The 19,160-nt window shown below is 39.9% G+C and overlaps 1 protein-coding gene across 4 annotated transcripts in view; it reads right to left on the bottom strand.

Annotated features, from left to right (window-relative positions):
- The window catches only part of ADCY7 (adenylate cyclase 7), a 68,203-nt gene extending 50,152 nt beyond the window's left edge, over window positions 1-18,051 (bottom strand). Inside the window, exons 1-2 of one of the 4 annotated variants that reach the window (XM_075510646.1) lie at window positions 17,959-18,051; window positions 10,898-11,083 (exon numbers count right to left, since the gene is read on the bottom strand). The gene's annotated coding sequence lies outside the window, so the exon portion shown is untranslated. Of the gene's footprint in view, window positions 1-1,734; window positions 1,812-3,752; window positions 3,813-10,897; window positions 11,084-17,958 lie in introns of those variants that run through there. The other 3 variants (XM_075510650.1, XM_075510647.1, XM_075510648.1) reach the window with 3 other exon arrangements.
- Between the last annotated feature and the right edge of the window lie 1,109 nt (window positions 18,052-19,160).

Genomic DNA, 19,160 nt, shown 5'->3' on the forward strand with positions numbered 1-19,160 from the left:
TATTATTAAAATACCATGCTATACTTCAACTGTATCTTAACAGGCAGATCCTTCAGACACCATTTTATAACACTGCTAAAGTTATTTCCCCCTCAGCTACATATAGTCCATATTTAAGAACTCTCAATATTTTTCAGAAATGTTTGAAATATATTTCATATTATCTTGTTTTTAAATAAACAATCATTTATAAATCAAACTAAAACTATTACAAATACTAAGATGGTTCTTTCTACTTTACTGCCTGGCTAACACAGATCTTCTAAAAATCACTTCCATGTTATCCTAAATGATAGTATAAGGAAATATAAATTGAACTGATGCTTAGCTTAAAGTTTACTTTACTCAGAAGTGTCCAAGACTGTTGTAAAAACAATATAAAAGCTCAGGAACAAAAAAGAAAGTCAGAACAAAGCAAACAATATTAGATAAAACTGGCACTACTTCCTCTCCCGTGCCACCTTAAAAATTACACTGAAAAACACAAGAAGAGTTGAGGGTGTATCGATTTCTCCCATAAAAGGGATTTTAAAATTCCTAAACTACAACATGAAGGACCGTGCTCACTGTACCTGTTACAACTCACTGAACAGCCTTCAGTTCCCTTCTTCATTTTACCTCTTGCTGAATTTGAACTTGCCTACCACTGTCTTATAAACTCACAGGACATCCTCCTCTGGATACATCTAGAAAACTAGATTTCTACACAAAGACTGGTTTCCAGTCTCTTAGGAGTAATATGTAATTAATGCAGGAACTACTTCCTGAACATGGGAAGTTTGAAGTAAGAATACACACATGCAGAGCCAATCTTAAAAGTACTGCTAAGAAGGTCTCCAAGAGGTTCTGGTACAATCTTTCTTGCTCTGACAGGTCTAAAGGTTATGTAGCACCGCTGGAATGGTTTTCAGTTTCAGTAATTAGGGTTTTTCTAGGGTACAAGAAGTTAATTAAGAACTTAGGAAACAGTAGTTCATATTTAAACCATTTTACATCTAAAATTGCAACTTTTTTTAAGAAGCAAATGCAACAACAGAAACATCATTACTACAAGGCTGTTTCAAAGAATACATGGTTTCTGCCCTCGCAGCTGCAGCTCTCCAGCCTCAGTGGAAGCTGTTTGCCAAAACTCAGTATGGGTCTATCTGAAGCTCTCTTTCTCTCAGCACATTCATACTACCGTCTCGTTTACAAATGTACCTTGACACGGTTGGTAGTAACAGGGATTTACACCAAAAACAATCCTGAGTGAAAAGCACTATAGAATTGAAACCCTATAGGATCAACCAAAGGTGAGTGAAAATGTTGCAAACTAATAATACAACAGTGGGCTTCAACTATTCACCTATAAGCAGATCAAATGGCATAATGAGATAAAAAAATTAAAAGTGACAGAAATTCAGAAGTTACAATCTAGGAAGTAACCATTCAAAACTGACAAAAAGCAATATCCTTTAATGAAAATGTAATTAAAATATACAACTAAATTCCATATGATCCCTGAGTTTATCTTTTAATGTTGGGGGAGGAAATAATAAGTTTTTATGAACACTATACACCAACAAAATTCCAAATAATAATGGACTTAAGCCATAGCCCTAAGATCTGACCTGCGGGTACTTTAGGAAAGTAAAATCATAAAAGACAATTCATGATTCAAAGACTTCACATTCTACATAGAAACACAGTTACACATAGGGAAAGTGCCCAAGCAAAACCCATGGCATAAAGCACCTCAAGAGCAGATCTGGGAAGAGAACCGAGACTCGGTATGTCACTGGTCAAATCTTATCTGGTAGATGAGGGAGCTCCTGTGGAAGCACAGATCACTCATTTAATTAGTGTCACAGCCATTTCCCCGCTTTTCAAAATTCTGAGTACTTTTAACTTTCACTGAAGTTGTTCAGCACAGTTTAAGAGCAGGCCTGAAATCCAAATATTGCCAAAAACCCAAGAAAGTTGTTTCAACAGCCACATCCTCTGGTTAAAACATAATAAATTCCAGAGGTATTTTTCTTGCCTGTAATCCCATCTTTCCATCCTGTGCACATAACAAATTCTCAAAACCTTCTGAAGCCCTTAGCCCTTGTACGAGAAGGATGACAACTGTGGTTAAAGCAAAGAACTCAAAACCCATTTTCTAACTTTTGGCTCTCCCACAGGATTTCCTGCTGGCTGGCTGGCTCCGAGTGTGTGGTATCCCTTTTTCTCTCCCAAAGGAACTGACCTAATACCATCATCCACCCACAAAAGGTGCCAGCAAAATAAATGAATACTCACAAAACATTTTAGGAATACAGTAGTCCTAAGCTTATAAGACACAAATAATTTTGGACTATAACAATGCATTACAGTAAACATCTTCATTGGCACTTAAATCTCTTGTTGGACTTTAATCTCATACTTCCAGAAACTGATACAATCCCTGGAGGACAATGTCTGTTCAGCTGTGGCAGGAAGCACAATGATGTGCTTTAAATATCACATAAAATAATAATCAAGTTATTGTGTAATATTATTATATTTAAAAAATAAATATATAATTAAATAAGAATGCATGATGTTATGGATAGCAGAATGTCAGTCTTTCAACTCCCACTGACAGACATGACAGTTACAAAAACACCAGAGTGAATGAGTGCTGTAAATTAGGTTACAGAAAGGAGGAGGAATCTTTCATTTATGTTTTGATGATCTGAGAAATAATGCCAGCTTTTTCAGTAGCAAATGAAATCAGTATCTCTGAGCAATGGCAAGACAGAGCAGTGGATGAAATCATGACGTTCCTTTCATTCCTTTCACACAGTTGTAACACAACCACTACTTTTTTACGTATGGTTCAAGCTGACACATGCATCATTACCATCACTTCCTTATTTCTAAAGTACAATTCACTACTCAAGCCAACAAACCCCAATATAACGGGGGAAGGGCCTATGAGTGAAGTGAGAGGTGTCACTACCACAGATGTATTCAAATACAGATATCTACTACAGCAAATGCATGTTTATTCATAATTCACCACCCTCCCCCTCCCTACACACAGAGTGTAAATTAATTTAATGAACAGAAATCTAGAGAGGAAACTTTTGCTGCTCATTTTAAACAACTAAACCCACAGGTCTTGGCTATGGCTCTGCAACAGGGACTTCTCCAGTAATATTTGCTTAACGAGTTTCTCCTCCTCTTCCCCTCTCCCTCACCCCCACTCGCTCCTATCTTGTCACCACACCACACCATTCTTTCATTATGTGCATGTCACTGTTTCTAGGCCCACAGGCAGCCAGATCAGCTCAAAAATAACCATTTGTGTCTCCTAGTTTTTGTTCCTTTTTGCCTAAGAGGCAGACAGGGTCAGTGATTGTGGGCAGCACAGGTGGCACAGCTGAGAGCAGCCAGCTGTGGAGCAGAGGCAGAACAAGGAGGCAAGGGCAGGAAGGAGCTCCTTAACCTGAAAGTGCTGCTGCAGCCATCATGGGAAGAAACTGTGCTCCCATGTGTGCCCCGAGACGAGGGACAGCCCAGAGAGATACTAGACAAGAGCCAGCAACAGAAAAGATCAACTTCTCAGGGGAAAATAAACTTCTCAATGCCTTTGCTAAACAAGTAGCCAGAGCAGTCTGTAATTCTCTATTTTAACACCTGACAAAAGCCATTAACAGTTTAGTTATACCCAGTCCATAATCTCCGGGAAATATTCAAGAATTTAAAGAACAGGGACCGATAAATATATGCAAGCAGGGAAGACTCACCCCAGTCAGACTGGCTCAGGCCATCCCTGAAAACTGGAGCTGTGAATGAGGAGATCCAAGATGCTTTCCCAGACTAGGGAGGAGAGTCATAATTGCATCATTTTCTAGATGAGCAGTGTCAACAATTTAGGCTCTGAGTCAGTACTGAGCCAGTCAATGCCCTGCAGCAGTCCCTGGGGCACCATGCTATTAGAAGTGATGACTTTCACAACAGGCTGCCGAGCAGGATCCAAGCTGACTTACGCTTATTAAAAAAAAGAGAACTGCTACTTTATTTTTCAGTAAGAGCAAGAACATACTGCCAGTACTTTGGGCAACTTCCAGCAGCCAAATTACTGTTAATGTCCAGAATGCTTTCCACTTTTGTCCGGGGGCCTCCAAGATGAGTAAATAAAACCTCATGTATTCTTATTTCTACCAACATTTTGCAGAAAGAAAAATCCAGAAAAAAGTCTCACTTGCTAGAATCACCCTACGAACACTATTCACATCTTTTGACTGCCAGGTTTACACTTCCACCACTAAATCACACTTCAAGTTTGCTGCCTAAAAAACCAGTAATTTCATGAGGGGAAAAAAAAAGTGCTCTCTACTTCCAACTTACAATGGTTGCATGGCAAGATATACACCAAAAGTCTCTGCATTCAAGTGCAGGAAAGGGGGAGGATTAATCGAAGGAGTTTCAAGATAAAAAGAACCATTTAAAAGGCTAAGCTCACACTTTTAGTCAAAAGGGAGTTAAGAACACAAACTGAAAAAAAAAAATCAATCATTTTGTGACCAGTTTGCAGTTCATAATACATATTTTATGTATCTTACACACCTTCCCTAGGCAAATGTCAAAACCAAGTATTTTTGCTTTTGATTACCAGTTTAGAAAGACACACAAGTTCCCAATGAGAAAGAAAAAGCCACAAACATTTATGTGTGTGTAGAATGTTTCTGAAGTAACACGCTCCCCAAAAATTTACAAATCCAAAAACCACTTTTACACTAACACTTCCCTCAGACATTTCTGCTGGTTTTAAATTAAGTCATTTAACTGACTTTCACAAAGTTTCGCTATGAAATACTGTGATGCTTGAAAGAGAAAGTATCTCAAAGGCAAAAATTTAACAAATGAAACCACTGAAATACAATATAATGCACAATATGACAAATCCTGCATTCATGTCTATCTCTGAGTCAGCACACTTCATCCAGGAGCTAACAGCCAAGTGTTTCAGGGTAAGGAAAAACAGAAGCCATATGCCACCCTTCAGTGACCTAAACCATGCATAAAACAGGCACATCTACATTTTTAGCTACTCTACATATTACACACAGACATAAAAATGCTGTAACATTTATTTAAATCATAAAACATTGGTTTACAGCTAGACTTCTACTACTTCATCACCACATTAAGCCTAGGCATACAGACACTACAAGTCAGAAATGAGGAAGGGAAAGGACAAAATGTAAGTGAAAATGTCTGGTATGTATTTTTGTTAAAAAAATCTAATCAGCTCCTTAAAATGACTGTAAGTAGTAACCGTTTGATGATATATGTATTCAGGCACATACATGTTGGACTATACCAATAATTTAATCACTGTCTCTGTTAAGTATACATATAAGCATATTCAAGCACAAAAAAACAGATAAGAAAAGTTGAAATTAAATACAAGCAAACAGTCAAAACTTAAGTTTCAAAACATTATAGCTGCTCCACAGTGTTTTTACAAAAAGACGCAACAGCTTGAATATGTTCAGTGACAAGCACAGAAAAAGACTTGTCTTTCACACAAACTCAGCTTTAGATGGAGTTTAAACAAAGTGTGTGTGTGTGTGAGACATAGCAGATTTGCAAGAAAGGTGTAACAGGTCAAGTGATGTTCCAAAAAAATCAGTGGGGTAAAAGAAAAAAGCATCCCATTGGGAAACAAACTGTACACTGTTGGTAGCAGATATCAAGCACAAATTAAGAAATAATTAGGAAAAGTTTTTTCTATTTAGACAATAGCTAGGGACAATTAACATAGAAACTAACATTCACTGAACTCTCCACCCAAAACACTGATTTATGAAATCCTGAATTCTTAGACAGGATGACGCACAAAAGTAGTAAAATAAAGTAAAATCAAAGCTGCAATCAAACATCCCAAGTACAAGGGATATTTTCCATGTACTATGAATACTAGATGTCTGCTTTATCAATATCATGGCGAAAAATAAATCTGTCCTGTGAACATAAAGCAAGGATTCAAGTCACCCACAATAAATAAATATTAAGATTTACAGAAATTATAGTCATGAGAGCAAATATAATAATTAATACATCAATTCTTTTAAGTGTTGTTTGATTATAAATTTGCCCTAAAATATCCTGCCTTGGCTGAGATGAAGCCTGGAAGCTAGCACAAAAATGTGTTTAGAAACCTATCATTTAAACAAAAAGCAATACAAGCAAGTCATAACTGTGACAAAAAAATGCTGAATTAAGTACCACTACATGTGTGTGTAATTCTAATGTTTCTTCCTGCAGTTCATACTGTGAAGGCAGATTGTGGCACTGGGGTGGAGCCCTCCCCACTCCCGAGGAACTCTGATCACAGCCGTGCGTGATCTCCCCAGAGTCGATACAGACTAGACCACAGGTCTGATCCTCCCACCTTACATACAAGGAGCAGCACTTGGCCTGATGACTGCTCCTCCTCCAAGCACTTGAGTGACTTTCCCAGTTTGCCCTTCTTTTATGACCCTACAGAAACGATTAACAGGAGGTCAGTCTAAGGAATAGGGACAACTCAATGAACGATGCATCAAGGAACTCAGACTGCATGGTAAATCCAGCTCAAGAAATTCCAAATAAGAAACGGTATATTCTCATTCTGGCAGAAGTCGAACAAAAGAAAAGCCAGGAAGCTCATCAATAAAAGTAGATGTTTGTGTCAGTACTCCTACTTTGAAAAGGCTGTACCTCTAGCTCTTGTTCAGAAATTAGCCTCTTGCATAAACAAGCTATAGTAAAGTACAAAACCAAGGTAGCTGCACCAATACAAAACCATATGGCATATTCCAGAAGCATAGCATATAATCTTAGCCATATACTCCTTCATTTAGTATGCTTGAAATCTAAAATTCGTATTTGATTATAGGGAAATATATGTAAAAATGTAAGCCGTAGGCCCAAGGAAAGTGCTTAAATGTTTGCTGACTTCTCCATTAAGACAGGAAGGAAGTTATAAGAATGATTTAGCCTGCTGACTCACAAGGTTAGTGCTTTATCAGAATACTAATGATAGCAGACATTTTTAGTGGACACTAAATCACAAAATTGTGTGTTAAACAAAGCTTTTAGCACTTGACCGCAGAAAAACTCAACTTAGGCCAAAAATAGATCAAAATTCATAAGGCAAGTGAAAGATGAGCCTTACAGTTTCGAAATGCCTCTTTTTTTTTTTTTGAACAACTCATAACCAAAAGCTATCTCTGGCAATATTGCAAGGAAGGTGCTTCCCCCCAGGTTACTACCTTGTAAAAAAAGGCTTGGTCTTTTTTTAAACAGAGAAAAGGGCAGGTGGGCAAAAATTGTCACCTACCTTTCTATCCTGTTAGCTATATATCAACATAGAAAAGGATTAACAATAATGAATAGTTTATGGGAATACAGGCAAACATCCCATGCAGCTTAGAACTACATAAAACTACATCTTGGGATCATTCTGACACAGGTATTATTTCCAATCAAAAGGCATACAATGCAGCTTCTGTTCTACAAAAGGTCTGTCCAAATTATCAAATTATCCAGATTTTAAAGATTTTTTTTTTAAAGGCTACCACGGTAAAGAAAACTACCTAGTTACACAAATAAATTATTAGATCAATTGAAATGTGAGGATTAATAGCATGCAAAATTTCCCACAGTAACTGTCAATGTACAAACTCATAGCCTCCTGTAAAGGAAAGTAGAACAACCTGTCTCACATTTACCTTATGTAGGATAACATTATACACAGGTAATAACTAAGGCATTTTAGCTTGTTCCCTGGCAACATTTTATGCAGTCATCCTCTTAGGTTAGAATGCAGACCTGTTACCTGCCCAATTATTGTCTAAAAACTAGTGTGGCTATAATTACTGAGTTGCTCCCCTGATGGAAGAATATATGCTTATGTTAGAAGATATACATGCAGCCTGACTGCGTACACTTCTGGAGTGGGTGAGGAAACAATGCTACCATAAGCAGCTCTGCTCTGTAATCACAAATTCCTTATGACTATCACAGGACATATTCTGAAGTTCAGCTGGACATTACTAAAGCTCTTTAAACGTAACTTTTTTTGTTCAAGACATGGAACACAGTTAGGAAGGGCTGGTTGTATGGCATTGCACGGAGGGAGGAGTGGCCCTCAGCCTCCACTGCTGAACAAGACATCATTAAAGACCATCCACAATTACCTGGGCTGTTCCCTAGCAGAACAGGTGGTTAGTGCCTGTAAAAACCAGTTTTTCAGGTCTGAACTCAAATTGTGTGGTAACCATGCAACAGACCACCCAAGGGTTTGCGACTGACCAGAGGGTCACACAGCAGCAGAGGGAATGGCAAGAGAATTGAAGTCTGCTTGGATCCTTCCCACGGAGCAAAGAAAAGCCTGTGCTGGGGGCGTCAAGTACAGGAACAGGGACATGGGAACCCTGGAGAGCATCAACCAAATCCCAAAGAACACTCCAAAGAAGGGAGATTCAGGGAACGGCATGCAGTATAGTTTATTTTGTACTGACCAGCAATCTCCAGCATCACCTGGAAAACTACTTTAAAAATTCCCCCTACAACTAGCTATGTGTCTTTGTGACTGTCAGCTATCTCATGCCTCCAAGACTTAAGTGTTCCTAGTAGATGGGGCTCCAGAGAAGTTTACTTTAACAGATGCAGAGAGTCAGCACTGATTTTAAGGCCCAGGGCAGTTGTTCCCAACATTGAGGCTCAGTGAGTGACCCCAGAGAGGCAGCACCCAGAACCCCAAGGTGCTTAAAGCAGTAACATATGGGGTGGACACAAATACAGCTAGCTGGTGTCTTGCAGAAAAGGCACAAATCATGGTGACAACACCACTAATTAGCATACAAGAAGAGAACTTATTAAAATTCAACCATGACACTGAAAAGAGGGATGGAGCTGTTCCCCATTTGGAGTGTACATGCTTCCCCTGCCCACTGCTAGGCCACTGCTCTGAGAGCAGAGCTCAGGTCGCAGCAGCTCATAAAAATATTTCTGGACAATTTGATCTTAAACACATTAGGTAGCTGCATGCAAAAGTGCTTTTAAAACACACCGGGCTTCCAGAAGATGTACGCTGCCTTCCCCCTTTTAGTATCTCCAGAGTCCCCATCTCAATGTTATCACTAACCTAGCCTGACTCTGGATCGGGGCAAGTTTTTCCCAGGTCCACTATAGTATTATTATACAATATAATTAGGTCTCCTCTGCCTGCAACCTACAGTTATCCCATTTCTGTGAGTGCAGTGCCACAGTTAAAGATATCCTTTCTCCCCCTCTCCCTGCTTTTTTCCCCTTGGCAAAGCCCCTCTATTTCTAGTGAGAATGTTTTTATAGCATGTAGGAACTGCAACACCTCACCCTCTTTCCAACTACTCCAACTAAACACTATGTTATTCAGCATAGCTTTCAGCACACTGAATACATTGCACTGAAGAAGTGCTGCCTCACTCCTTGCCTTGGTTTAAATGAGAAAGCAAATTAACTGATTTCCAGCTTTCTGATTCCCAGATTTCCCATACTTTCTACAGCCAACATTCCTTTTTTTTTTTGGCAAGTGCTTCTTAAAACATTGGTTATCCATTTGTAAATGCACAAGCCCAAAGAATGATGCCTAGGATACTGATACACAGAACATGATGAGAAGCCATCCAGAAAGATAAAAAAAACCCACCAAGCACAAGTATCTTTTAGATTCTATAGCCTCCAGAAATGACACTGCAGTTAGTTTTATTTATACATATACATATAATGATCATATAATGTATCATTATATATACATATACATATTTTTATTGGTAGCAGAGACAACTCCAAGAAAAGCCTAACCATCACTGATTAAGGATCCATATTTCAATGCAGTTCAAAACAAGTGCAGCAGAATGCATTTCTAAATACAACAGCCTGCATAGATGTAGGAAAAAAAGTAATTCAACATGCAAAACAAGTGTTTAATGCTTCTCTGGTAAACAAGCTTAGCTACAACTACATCCAAATTCCCTGTGTAAACATGCTTGATAAACAGTTATGGAACACACAGCCAATATAAGAAAAGAACAACTCTCTAGTTCTTGCCTAAATCTGCTCAGAATCTTGAAAAAAACAACATTTCCCCCTTTATTCTTCCAATATATTATTCATGAATTCCAATTTAATCTCCTTTATCTAGCAACACTGTTAATTTATTGGTCTGCACTTGACCAGAAACAATTAACACCCACATGCAGTTCTGCTCACACTGACAACCTGTGTCACTAAATCATGTTCTACAACTCTGCAAGTGAGCTCTGAACATGCAAGTAATCAACACATCAGCTTTCCGGGGAAAATAAAACTGCCTGTGTGGAATTTTGCCTATTGTGGCACTGTAAGAACTGCATCAAATTGTTTTTACAAAATAACTATGCTGGGTTTTTTCCTATTTGTTTGAAAACTGAACATGGTGTTTGTATTGTTATCAAATTATATTTTCCCTTTCTCATGGCAACTCCTAGCTTTAACTACCTTCCAACAGCTATGAATTTTGTATTATTATGTTACTTGCAATAACACTGCACTTTAAGTGAATCACAATATATGCCAACACAGCTGTCACTATAGTGTTGCAATGTATCTTCTGCCTTATTTTAAAAGTGCAGCATCCTGAGGAAAAAGGGAGTGGGGGGCTTGTAACTGTTATTGTATTACAGTTAGCAGACTGAAAATAAAAACTACTAAATCCAAAACAGGATACTCCTCAGGAACCTGCAAAATGCTATAGGTGATTTTTTAAAAGTACTACAGTGAAATATTTTCACATTCATTTCCTGCCGTACAAGTAAAGCAGAGGAGCCCAGCTCTTTCTTAAGTACTGAAATTGGGCTAACGATTCAATTGGCAATACCTCAAATCCAAACACAGTCCACGTCACTTTTCCAGCATGTCTGCAGAAGTATAGCTTACTACTGGGATAATTAGGAGCACAGTTTTACAGTATGGCCACCGCCGAAGGAGGGAACCGTTCCCACCTGTCTCTCCCGAAGTTCAACAACGTGTTCTTGCCATTTCCTCTAGCCTGGCTGTTCTGTTCCTACGGGGGGGGGCGGGCGGGGAATCAGACTTAAAAAATGCTTATCCTATTAAAAAAAAAAATCTTTTTGCCCATTTAGTTCCATGAATCAGCTCACCAGCAAGTCAGATGAGCACCAGTGCTGACTTCAGGGAGGGGTGGGAGCACAGGGGCAGGAAGCGAGCAGCACTGCTCACTTTTAGTGACGGCTGCTTGTTGAGCCAGCTTAGCTACACCATAAAAATCACACCCTTCTTTGCATTTACTCCTGCATTTATATTCAAAGTAATATAAGAATATTTCTAGAAAAAAATAATATTTTACGCAGCCATCATTAGTCATTTTTACATAACTAGTGAGCAGAAAGGAATTTAAAGTTCCCAGGACATTCCCAAAAGCAGCTGTGCTCTCCTGTACATAATACACAAGCCCTCGCTGAAAAAAAATCATTAATGAACTACTTCACAGCAGAGCAAAAATCAGGCCCCAAAAACCCAAACCTCAACCAGCTCACAAGATTGTGAAGTGACTGCCAGATTATGTCAATTCTAGAGGAAAAAAAAGATTTTTCCAGTTAAAAGTCCATGGCCAGAGGGCTCACGAGGGAGGAGAGACCTTCCAGGCTCTTCTCACACCCAGCCAGACTCCATCAGAGCTCCAGCCGTACAGCTGTCTGGACAGTCAAACCAAGGGGGCACACTCCTCCCCGCCTGCTTGTTGCTGATCACTGCCAAGCGCAGAGATACGGTGCACCTCAGGATCACAGCTTTAGCCTACGAGATGTGCCTGCTCCTTTTCCCCCCTCACGAGCAGAATTGCAGATGCTCCTCTGACCCAGCATGAGGGAAAAGGCTCACACACCCTGCAACACCTACTCTCCCTTCTGATGGCGGACTGAAATAAATCAGTCCAATAACCTGCAAGTTATAAATCCACAGAAACATTCTTTGCCTCTATTTTTCTCCTGTCTTCTAATAATATGCACAGGGCCTACGTACACTAGTATATGTACTACACAGAGTAAGTAGGACTGTAAGAACTTGCACAATTAAAGTATCAGAATTGATTCATTGGCTTTATCCGTGATGAGAATTTTTAAAGCATTTTCACCTCAAAACCCAGTTCCTGATTAAGATGTACTAGTAATGACTACATACATTTCTCACGTCTCTTGTCATTTATTTTAGTTTATTCCAATAAATGTGTACCTCACAAATATATAAATGTTTGTTTCTCTGGTATTGAAACAACAGCCACCTTCACGGCAGCAGGCTGAAGTCGCCAGCAAAGGGGGAGCAGAAGATCAGGCAAAAAAGTGTCAGGAAGTGAGCAAGTTTTGATAGCCATACCCCAGCTTCCTTTCAAATGAGGAAATTGAAACTGAAATTCTGTTCTGCTAGTGGAATTTTTTTTTTTATTTAGTCCCACATAAACTCAGTAGCAATAACAGAGAAAAAGATGTAGACACACAGAAAAGCCCCAGTACAAAGTTCATCCTCTCTCAACTTGACCCAATCTGTTTTTTTCCTAAGTTTGAGCTTCTTTCAGCAAGCAGGCCCTGCCTGAAATATCGTAACAGATGGACTCAGGCTGACATGAGCCAGGTGCTAAGAATATCTGGCATTTTAAATGATCAGAGTTTTATTGCCCATTTCCATTAATTTCAGCTGACTTTGAATAAATGTCAGTGAGCTCAGCCTGCTTGAATCCACCTTTGACGGGTCCTTCCCAGCTGCACTCATGCTCAGCCCTTCCATGTGCATTGTCATTCTATTGGCACCCTTGTTTCCTCACCATTTTGGTTACTTGAATGGAAAACGGTATCTGAGTAAGACTTAGTCACTGCTAGGTGGTTTGACCATCAACTAGTTCTTTAAAAGAACTCCCTAGCATAAATACATTATAATTTTTATATAAATAAATAAATCGGAAAACTTCACAGATTGGACATTAAGTAAATAACGACTAAAACCCAGGCTATATTACAAATGAAGAGCATCTTACTGAAATATTTTATTTAACTTATCAAAATGCTAACTCACCATTATTAGTCATAACAAATCTTCATAGATTGACAAGTAATAAATTAAAAACAGAGTTATACAGTCACATGTAAAGTATTTCTACTTTTATCTACCCATAAAACACTTACTATATTGTCTCCTTCCTCGAAATAAAGCATGCACTCTTAAGACCTTACAACTTAATCAAAGTCCTTTTAAAATATTTTCATATTGATTGTATTACAAGAGTATGCTTGTGGTTTTATAACCAGCCATTTACAAGGCAGCATTATAAAAAAAGAATTTATTGCTGTACTTGCTGAGCACCTCAGAAAAACACATTCTTTTGGTGTGGGCTGAATGACAACTCACATGTCAAACAGTACTTGTTTCTGCATCACACAGAACAGAAGATGATACAAAGCCCTATCGCTACTCATAAGCAAACTGTGGTGCAGGACACAGGAGAATGAGTCTGAAAATTGTCTTGTTCAATTACCTTTACCAGAAGGCCCTGCAAGCTACCCAAGCAGAGCAAACATATATATACTACAGGGAACACAGACACATGCATAGCACTGGGGCACTTCAGAGAGAAGTTGCCAGAAACAGCCAGCCATATTCAAAGAAACTTGTCACCTTTCTCTGACTTACCAAGGCTGTAACTAACAGTGTAATCTTTGTTATTTCTGTTTTTAACTAGAATGCATTACTTATTCACTTAGTTTTATGCCCAGAAACAGAAGTTAAACACACCCTGTTTGTTCCTTCTCTCTAATTACAGAGCAGAAGCTACTTTTAAAGCTGAAATGAGGATTGCAGAACAGCTGTTAGAGAGGAACATTTTGGCCATTAGCTGTGAAGGAAGCTCTTAGGAAAAGTGGTATGTGTGGCCCCACATCACGTGAGAGCCAGCTTTGACTTTGTTTCGTCTTTAAAGCACCGACAGACATGAAGCCTCTGAACTGCAGGGCCTGTGCTGTAAAAATCAAAACAACAGCTTGGTTGCCACAGAAGAGAAGGTTTATTTGATTTTTATAAAAATGCTACTGGAAACAGGCTACACAAAACAAGTAAGTTTGAAGGATACATTTTGACACAAGCTCATGACATAATTCCAAGCTACTGAGGTGAAGCAATGCCTTGATGAGAAAAGGAACAGTAGCCCCATGTTCTACTTAAATGTTGCCATCTATCTTTGAGTAACCTAGACAAAATTATTTCACCTTTTACACCTTAATTTTACTAACTCTGAAGAGATAACACACAGCAGTAGCAACCTGCACATGATGTGCAGGAAATATTATTACAGCATATTTACACTATTGTATGTTATGCTTATTAAGCAAAGAAAAACAGCTCCAAAGGAAAGATCAAATGTATTGCTTGCTCCTCTGCCTGCATATATGGACTACCCTGCTGCTTGGCACCGCAAGACAGAGCCTGGATCCTGCTCGAGGTGACTCAGGAAGATAGGATGGTATAAGAGGCAAAAGGCAAGCAACAACAATAGTTATTTGAAGTGATTTGCAAGTCTTTGGAGATAATAATGATTTTTATTAGGAGATAAAAGTGTTATAAAACTCCTATTTTTTTAAAGGCAGAATTTTTTCCAGGTGAAAATGTTGTGTTTTTTTAAATAAGAGTATGAGGAAATCCCAGATCAATGTCTTTACTGTTTTCAAAATGTAAGATATAAAATATGTTTTTGAGCAAACACAAGACATTGACTATACATGAAGTACACCATAATGATCTAAGGAAGAAGTTGCACTTCCTTATTTTAATACAAGATGATCTAACTGCACAGTGGTTACAAACTATTTCACACTGTAACATCCTGTCAGTTTAGCAAATAATCATCTTGAAACTCTGCAGATGCTAGTTTAATAGATTATCTCCCTATTTATGCAGTATTCAGTCTTTGAAAGAATGGGTTAGCTCCTCAAACAGTGCTTTATAGAGAGACTGCATTTAAAAATTTGAATACTGACTGGGCTCTAATTAGAGAAGAAAAGAGTGATCTTTGGCTCAGCCAGGTCCCAGTTTTCATCTGAAAAACCTTTTCGATTCAAGTAAGGTCTGTAACTCCACTTTTAACGGTATGCCTAAATCTTTGGAACTGCTTGTGAACACAGATGCTTCTCACACAGAGCACCAAATTCCCCCCAAAAGAACAGCAGAAACAAGTTAGTAGCGCAGACAGCAGCCAACGCACATTCACTGCTAGTAAATACAGATCCTCACACCTTGGTAAGTCAAAGCAGCACTGAAGCAGACAACTCTTTGCAACCTAGAGGACAACACCAATTCCATTGGCTATCTGCTGTTACACACCTCAGTTCCCAGGCTGATTTCTTATGATAATAAAACAATCTTTGATTTACACCAAAAAAAAAAAAAAATCTATCTAGAAAAAGTCCCAAATGAGACTTTCAATACAAAAGCCCTGCAGATGCTTAGTACAGTTTGACTATTACATTTTATTAATCCAAAACACCAAACAAATCCATGTAGACTGGATCCTTTTCCAGAAAGATAAAATGTAGTTTCAACACAAACCATGAGACTGAGGGAGGAATCGCTGGGTGAAGTTATTTCAGACTATGTTTTACAGCCTTCGTAATAATTCAGAATGCATCATGTTGATAAATTCTGTAATGCTAAATCTAAGTCAAAGATGTAACCCAAGAATAAATCTAAGAATTCAATTTAGAGATTTTTTTGTAATTCCGCGGGGGATATTGTCTTTTTCCTTTTTTAATCTAAGAGCAACTGGCAATTACACAAACATCCACATTAACAGAAGACAATGATTATCTGTCTCTAGGCTAACACCTAAACTAATTAGCTCTCAACAAGCACCTGCTCTTTCACTTAGCACAAACCATGAGAACATAAATATCCACATACATTAGGGAATGAAGTATCTTCCTTGTTTACTCTTAATGGTGTTGACATTAGCTTCATTAAGAAAAAAATTAAGAAGTTTAATGGCTGCTTTACAAGAACCCCCAATGACCCTAATTGCTGTTAGTAATGGCTTCTGGAAGCATAAATAACATGCTATAATGGCCATTAGAAATCAGTATTGGCTTACTGTTTTCAGAATGGTATTCCACATACACCTCATCTTCCATTCTACATTTCTAGATGGGGGAAACTGTCGATGTTCGGTGACTTTGGCAAATACTGGTTTTAATGTCAACCACTGCAATGAAGATTTTTTCAAAAGGTCTTAGTTCACTATACACACAAACATATCATGAGTACACTGTATCACGGGTCTTAACATAGACCTGCAACACCTTCATCTTCCACCTATAGGGGATCATGTAAAAACTTCCAGATGAGGACTTCAATATTTGAAAGGTCAGGATACCTAAACAAACAACCAAAACCCCCCAACACACACACAACCACACTGTTTAATTATTTATTTCTGATCCAGACACAATCATTAAACCATCCTAGAAACCTTCTCTTTCTTTCCTGGAATCCTGCTTGCTTAAAAATAATATTTAAAAAAATGACAACACCACATTATTCTTATTTATCCTCAAAATATATAATAGCTATAGAATTTCTTTGTGGTACTTTTCCTTTTTAGACATAAAGTAAACAAGTTCATATATTTTATTTTTTTTTGAAGGAGAGTTCCTTTTAAAGTTCCTAGGTCCTTTTCCTTTTTTTTTTTTTTTTTTTTTTTAAAAAAAGACCCCCGCATCATGAATCTTAGCACAAAGCATTACAGTTACATCCTATTTCCCACAATGAAAAAAATCTTCATATTGCAGTGTCCAGCACAGGACACTATTTCCTATAATAAATCACAACCCCCTCATAATAAAAACCACAGTTTTCAGATGCATTTGAGTGGATTTTCCCCACCTTATATTTGCACAGCACTTAGCACAGTGTGGTCTTGGTCCACGACCAAGTGTGTCAGCCACATAGCAATACAAATAAAATATAACACATCTAACAGGAGAAAAGCAGACTTCTATGCTGAACCAAATTCAAACATTACACTACAGATTTACTTTGTGTGTCCAAAAATGCTTTCAAAGTGTCTTTGCCAGCCTTCAGCACTTCTGCTGACCACATCCCTACTGGTCATAAAAGAAGTCTCAGGTTCAACAGACTTTAGTATGGTCCTGGGTTGTCAGTGACGATATGTCCCTGCTAAACCATATACTTTATCTGCCACCCACAAACATAAGAGCCTAGCAATAATGATCAAAAGCTGTACTATATGTACTAAAACATTTTAATCCCTTTATAACACAGAGCACTCACTTGTTATAGAAATGCCACAACACACCCTACAGAGATTAGAAGCGACTTACCTATTCAGCAGTAAAAAAAGACACAAACCAACCTCCTGCAGGTATTTCAAGTTTTCCCTGGATATTTAAGTACCTCTTTCAGCAATTTGAAGCCCTATTACGCTAAAAAAGTACAAGAAAAAAAGGATCCAAAATACTCTGTAACAGAAGAGTCAGCTTTCAGGCGCATTACTATGCAAAAGACAAACCCAGCAAACAACTTCTCCATTCATCCGGTGTGCAGAAACACACGTAAATTATCAGGCCTCACAGCTTACCAAATCTGCCTTTTCTAAGCAAAATAAACTTGAAGAAAAGTTTATGGGCCTGAAAATTTGTCCGCTGTTCCCAAGTGTATCAAGTGGTGTAATAAGGGGCAGTAAATAACCATTATCTAAGAAACTTACTAAGTCTTCGACGCTTTTAATTTCGTGCTCCGCCGAGTGGGGCGGCGGGGGGCCCGCGGGTGGCCGCGGGCCCCCGCCGCCCCACTCCGCGAGAGCGGGCTGCGACCCCCCGACCCTCACCCTCCCGGGGCAGCTCCCCTCCCGTCGAGGTCTCTCACCTGCGGCCGGCGGAAGAGGAGCAGGCAGCGGCGGGGCAGCGGGTCAGGGCTGGTGCCGGGCGCTCCGCCTCCACCTCTTCCTCTGCCGCCGCCGCCTGAGGTGTCTCTGGGGCCCGGGGAGCCTCCCTGGCGCGGTGAGGGCGGGACGCGCGCGGCGGCAGCGCCCTGCCTGCCCCCTGGCGGGTGGCGGCGCCGCCACTGGCCCCTCGGAGGCCGCTGTGAGGGACGCGGGAGCCCGCCGCGCACCTAACGGTCTCCGCTCGTCAGGCGCCCGGGCGGGATCGCCTCAGCCTCCCCTCGGTCACTGGCTTTTAACACCCCCGCATGAGGGGAAGCCCCTCAGCTATCCTCCTCCTCCTCAAGCCGGAGGGGCTGCGGGCAGGGTCCGCAGCACCCTGTCCCTCACAGCTCCATGAGGGCTTGGGAGGCGTCCGTGTCCCCCCAGCCAAATTCACGCAAGGGAGAGTGAATGGCCATTGGCGTCCACGCTGTAGAGGTGTGGAAACAAACTTCTGCCCAGGACTCTAAAAAATACGAAGGTTTACAGCCAGCTTTTTAAAAGCTGGCCACTGTTGTGGTGGTTTTGGCAGGACTCCAAAAGTCCTGGCAGCCATGCTGCACCCAGGGACAGCAACCTGATCCTCACAGGCCATCACTGAGGCCATCCCGCAGCATCAGTTTCCCATTCCTCCATTTACTTACTGCTTTAGTTCTCTCGGTGTGTTTTGAGCGAGTTTCACTGGGTTGGCAATGATTCCTCAGCGTATCGAGCCTGGAACATCTGGCTGCTAATTCTGACCAAGCCTGGCTCTACGACACGTAAGTCCGATCCAAAGCTCATTGCAGGCAATAGAAAGAAATGCTGATTTCTGTGGATTTTTGGATTAAGTTTGTCTGGGGAAGTGTTAGTCACAGGTGACCGCACGCAGCCCATAGTAGGCAGGCGTGTGCCCCGGCTACCTGCAGCTACAACCATACATTAGTCATCCCCAGTCAAACCATTACTGTGATAATACATTAGTAACTAAATACAACAATTTTTATTTGTGTACTGCTAGCCAGCTGGTATTTTCTACACTCTGTAGGCCCGAGCTACGTGCTTGAACTGACCCTCTTGGAGGGAGCAGCTGTTCAGCGGACACACCGCAAGCACAACAGCTTCCTTTGACTCTCTAAGCTCCTGCTTGAATGTTGGTGGGCAA

Source organism: Mycteria americana, chromosome 8 (genome assembly GCF_035582795.1).
Source record: "Mycteria americana isolate JAX WOST 10 ecotype Jacksonville Zoo and Gardens chromosome 8, USCA_MyAme_1.0, whole genome shotgun sequence".
Taxonomy (NCBI): Eukaryota; Metazoa; Chordata; class Aves; order Ciconiiformes; family Ciconiidae; genus Mycteria; species Mycteria americana.